At 41.5% G+C, this 5,608-nt stretch overlaps 1 non-coding gene across 1 annotated transcript; it reads left to right on the forward strand.

Annotated features, from left to right (window-relative positions):
* Nucleotides 1-1,921: 1,921 nt before the first annotated feature.
* On the forward strand, nt 1,922-1,983 carry LOC122149627. Its single transcript, XR_006163243.1, has one exon. It is a non-coding gene; the product is annotated as a U7 small nuclear RNA (small nuclear RNA).
* Nucleotides 1,984-5,608: the final 3,625 nt, after the last annotated feature.

The following is a 5,608-nucleotide window of genomic DNA, read 5'->3' on the forward strand; positions in this document are numbered from 1 at the left end:
TCTCAATGGGTATTCCATCAATTCCCGGAGCCTTGTTCTTCACCAATTTCTTCAGTGCAGATTTTACTTCTTCCTTCAATAAAGATTGAATAAATATGGTTCTTGAACATATGCCACCTCCTGAAATAGACGAAGATAGACCAGTTCTTTTTGGTACAGTGACTCTGTGTATTCCCTCCATCTTCTTTTGATGTTTCCTGCATCATTCAATATATTGCCCATAGAATATTTCAATACTGGAACTCGAGGCTTAACTTTTTCCTCAGTTCTTTTAGCTTGAGAAATGCTGAGCATGTTCTTCCCTTTTGATTTTCTAACTCCAGGTCTTTGCACATTTCATGAGAATAATTGGCTTTGTTTTCTTGAGCTGCTCTTTGAAATCTTCTGTTCAGCTCTTTTATCTTGTCATTTCTTCCATTTCCTTCAACTACTCTCTGCTCAAGGGTAAGTTTCAGAATCTCTTCTGACGTCCATTTTGGTCTTTTCTTCCTTTCTTGACTTTTTAATGACCTCTTGCTTTCTTCATGGATGATGTTCTTGATATCATCCCATAATTCTTTTGGTTTTCAGTCACTGGTGTTCAATGCATCAAATCTATTCTTTAAATGTCTTTAAATCCAGGAGGGATATATTCAAGATCATATTTTGGCTTTCATGGACTTGTTTTAATTGTCTTCAACTTCAAGTTAAGTTTGCATATGAGGAGTTGATGGTCTGTACCACAATCAGCTCCTAGCCTTGTTTTGGCTAAAGATATTGAGTTTTTCCATCACCTCTTGCCATAGATGTAGTCAATATGATTCCTGTGTACTCCATCTGGCCCAGGGTCTAGATACAAATATTCCTGAACACTCAGTCTAGTGGTAGATACTTGGATTACAAACAGACCTGGTAACTTATTTTGTCTAGACTGCCTCAGAAAGGACTATCTGACCTTTTTTTTCTAATTATTATAAAAAAATCTGTATAATAAATATTTGCCATTTTGCCATTTTTTAATTTGTATAAGTCAGTGACATTAATTATGTTCACCCTGTTATGCAACCATCATCCCTCACTATCTGTCTTCAAATTTTTTCATCAAACTTTGTAGAAACTCAGTACCGCTTAAACAATAACTCTCCCTCTCTTCACTGCCCCTGGTAACCACTAATAAATTTTGGTCTCTAACCATTTGCCTATTCTGTATATTTCATATACAAATGATCATATAATATTTATCTTTTTGTATCTGACTTCTTTCACTTAGTATAATGTTTTCAATGTTTATTTGTGCCACAGCATGTGTCAAAACTTCATTTCCCTTTATGATTGAGTAATATTCTACTGTGTGTGTGTACTATGTTTGTTTAGCCAAATATCTGTTGATGTTTCTTCCTTTAGGCTGTTGTGAATAGTGAATAGTGCTACAGTGAACACTGGTGTGCAAGTATCTGTATGAATCCTTGGTTTCAAATCTGTGAGGCATATACCAGGAGTGGAATTGCTAGGCCATATGGTAATACAAAGCATTCCTGGTGACACAGTGTTTAAGCGCTTAGTTGCTAAACAAAAGTTGTGGTTGGAACCCACTAGCTACTGTGTGGGAGAAAGATGTGGCATCTGCTTCCATAAAGATTTGCAGCTTTGGAAACTCTAGGGGGGCAGTTCTACTCTATCCTGTAGGGTCACTATGAGTCAAAATCTACTTTACAGCAGTGATTTTTGTTTGTTTGTTTGTTTATGGTAATATAGGACTGACTGAACTTTGATACATAATTATATTACTATTCCCCTATATCTCCAGGATCATGATACTACATATAAGAATATATGTAGAATATATGTAAAATACCCACCCACCAACCCATCCATCCATCCATCCATCATTTATTGAAAGATGAATAAGACAAGGTTTCTTCCCTTTACGAATACATGGTATAAGCATTACAGCTCTTCTAGAATTTGTCTAGCAGGTTTTCCAGTTTTTCCCAGAAGACCCTCCCCCCTCCCTATCATTAAAAAAAAAAAAAGAAGAAGAATACACAGTATAGTTTTTCAGGGATTCCAATGTCTAACGAACAGAAGTATTTTCTAATGTCTAATCTAATTTAATGTCTAATTCCTAATGTCTAGTCTAAATTCATGTTGTAAATAAAGATAAGGGTGAAACAGTGGCATCCATTCATTCATGCACACAACAGCACATATATGCATCCCACAAATATCTTTGAATGCTTCCCTTGCTCCAGGTGTATCAGAAGATGCCCCTCTTTTTTGAACATGCTATTGATCTTTCAAGCTCACTAGGTACATCTAAGGTTGGCAGATGAAACCAGCATTAAAAATGTGCTAAAAAAAAAAAAAGTCTCATTTGTAACTACATAGTTGGACAAAATCGAGTTCCCACAACTCCTTCCATTTAAGTATCTCAAAATATCTGACAGCATGATCATTTCCCAGTGGGAGCAATTGTATGTTGAGGGTTTGATCCCAACTGGCACAGGGCAGGATCCATAATTCCTAATTCTTTGCCAAGAAACCTTTTCCAAAGGAGCAGGGAGGCAAGGCTGGCCACCTGTGCCTCTGTCTGAACCTGCTTCCCAGCCCTTCCCTGGGGTTTCCATATCCTCTCCTTGGATCTTTTCAGCTTCCACACCTTCTTCTAGAAGTGAAGTGAAGAGAAGGAAGGATAGAGAGTGGGACAGGGATATCCCTGGAACTCTCTTGATTTGTTAACGGAGAGTCACTGGTTGCTGGACCAAGTAGGGTGGAGAGGAGAGGAGAATGTTCTCTCTAGGTTGGGAAAGATCCAGAGCCCTCATTAATGTCCAACACCTCCAATAAAAGCTGGATGTTTCCAAAAAGGGAGTTCTGAAAATCCTAGACTCTTTGAAGTTTGATGTTTAACTGCCATTCCTTCCACACATTTAATAGGAAACCAAACCCGTTGGCTTGCTCACAGGGCTCCCACCTGGGGTGACCTTTTCTTCCAAGAATTTGAGATCCCTGCACAGAGATGGGTGAGTCTTCTCACAGCTGGGCATGAAAGGTAACCTTGCTCCTCACAGAATAAAGAGGATCTGCCTTCAGAGGCTAAAGCTATGTTGGAAACTGAAGTGTATAGGCTAGAGTGGGTCAGAGCTAGGTTGTAGGAGAGCAGGGTAAGACTTTGGAAGCTGGAAGGTAGACGGAGTTGAGAAATGTGGCTGAGCCCAAGCAGTTACTTTTCTAGACTGACTTTTTTTTTTTTGTCCATTTAACTGAAAAAATAGTGTGTGTATTGTTATTGTGTGTCATCAAGTCGATTCTTACTCATAGCCACCATGCTAAATAAAAATACAATAACAAGTTAGTCCCCCTGTACTGTTTCCCAACCTAAAGGTAACTACTGTTAACAGCTTTTTGTGTATTGCTCAGAAATTTTATATGCCTCTTTCTTATGTTCCTTTATGTGTCATAAACAGGAACATATTACACACACTGCTCCATATATGACTTACTCTTAACAATGTAGATCTTTCTATAACTACACAAGCAATCTACTGCATTCTTTGCCTGGTATTGTATAGTGTGGCTGTACTGTCATTTATTTACCACATCACTTAACGATAGACATTTAGGGTGTTTTTAGTGTCTTGTTACAGAAGCCCTGGTGGCACAGTGGTGAAGTGTTTGACTGTAACTGAAAGATCAGTGGTTGGAACCCACCAGCAGCTCCGCAGGAGAAAGATGAGACAGTTTGTTTAGTAAAGATCACAGCCTTGGAAATCCTATGGGGGAGTTCTACTCTGTCCTACAGGGTCGCTATGAATTAGACTTGACTTGATGGCAATGGATTTGGTCAGTCTTTTGTTATTACAAAGCTGCAATGGATAGCCTTACACATACACATCTGTGCAAATAGAACTGAAGGACAAATTTCGAGAAGAGTTTCTGGCCAGAGATATGCATCTTAAATTTGGTAGACATTGTCCAGGTTGTTTTCTGACTTGCCAAGATTATATCCAAAAGGGAAGGAATTAGGGTTGGAGAATGGATTGTCAATGGTTTCTCTTCCCCCACTTCTACTGCCTCATGCAGGAATACAATTGCAATGCAATAGTGGGGACAATCCTCCCAGAGGATGATTAAAAAATCATCTGTCTGACTTTGGGATGCATGAAGTAAAGTTGTGGTTGGTTTTTTGCAGAATGATCCCCTGTCCTAATGATGCTTGCTTGGAACACTACGAAATGGGGTTGCATTCCCTGAGCACCAATGGACTGAAGAGGGACTATGAGAACGATGGGTGTCAAGCTGGGTTCCTGCGCACAGCAGAGCTGCCAGTTGCTCCTAGGGAACTGCACGGGCTTCCCAGCTCTGCTCACCAAATTTCAGTAATGCTGCAATCATTGGGGTTGTGGTTGTAACTTTCCACAGTCTTTCGCAGCCACATTTCTTTCCATGTCAGCTGTTGTTGGTCAGGTGTTGGTTAGATGAGGAAACTTAGACCCAGAGAGGCTTTGGGATGGAGTGTGGTTATGAAAAGGCCCATGTTCAAGAGTCAGGGGGCTAGTGCTTCAGCCTTGAGGTCAAGCAGCTATGTGGCCTTGGGACTCTGTTGAAAGGTTTGGAAAGATTCTCCAAGACTCTCACCATCCAGGGGTAGGATCTGATGACTACCCAAGATCCTGCAGTCTTTTCTGGGGTGAGCTAGGATGGGACATGACCAGGCTCAACTGGCTATCTGTTTATGATTCTCTGGGCCAGTGTGGTCATCCCTGATGTGCTGCTTCAGGCTGGGACCACTGTCCTGACATGGCTCCTGTAGAGAGGATCTCTTTCCTTTGGGCAATGGTGTACTCTTCCTGACTCGTCAGTCAGGAAACACAACAGTGGCTGGAGCAGATGGAGGTTGTTTTAGACTACTAGGGAAGAGATGCTCTATACTGACCCCTATCAGAGGCACTGTAGGGAGAACCCTCTGTCCCATTAAAGCCCTTATAACCTGTGCCATCTGCCCCCCATAAAACTAACCAATCTCAAGTCTGATTCTCCAGATGGCCTGGTGACCTAATCAAAGTCAGACCCCTCCCAGGCCTCCTTCTTTCCTACTGGTCTGTTAAAAGCCTTCAACCATCCTGGCTCCAGGCCTCCTTAACTCCTTGATTCCCGGCTTCCTCTCCCTCCCCAGGATCTCTGCTCTATTACCCTTCAGCCCCTGAGTAAGTTCACTCAGAGAAGGCCATCCCAATGCCAAGTGTGACTTCATAAGAGTATCACTAGGTTAGGACCAGGAGAACTGGGCTCCTCTCCTGGTGCCCCTCCCCCCACCCAGTGTGTGACTTGCTGTGTGGCTTTGGGCAACTCATTTAACCTTTCTGGTTCTCTATCTTGGCAACCAACATTTATATTGCAATAGAATTCACAAAATGTTTTTCACTTACATAGTCTCATTTAATCTTCCAAAAGGAGATAATTATGCCTATTGCCATTACCCTCAGAGAGAGAAGGTCATGAGAATGGAGGTCATGGAGAGCAGGAAGCCATCCAGAGGCTGCCATTACTGTGTCAGGCTGTGGGTGGGTTCTGGAGCAAGAGATAGGTGCCCCTTCAAGGCTATATATACTACAGAGGATGCAGGATT

The sequence above is a fragment of the Orycteropus afer genome, unplaced genomic scaffold, assembly GCF_000298275.1.
Source record: "Orycteropus afer afer isolate SDZICR_OR568_19922 unplaced genomic scaffold, OryAfe1.0 scaffold00036, whole genome shotgun sequence".
NCBI classification, from domain to species: Eukaryota; Metazoa; Chordata; class Mammalia; order Tubulidentata; family Orycteropodidae; genus Orycteropus; species Orycteropus afer.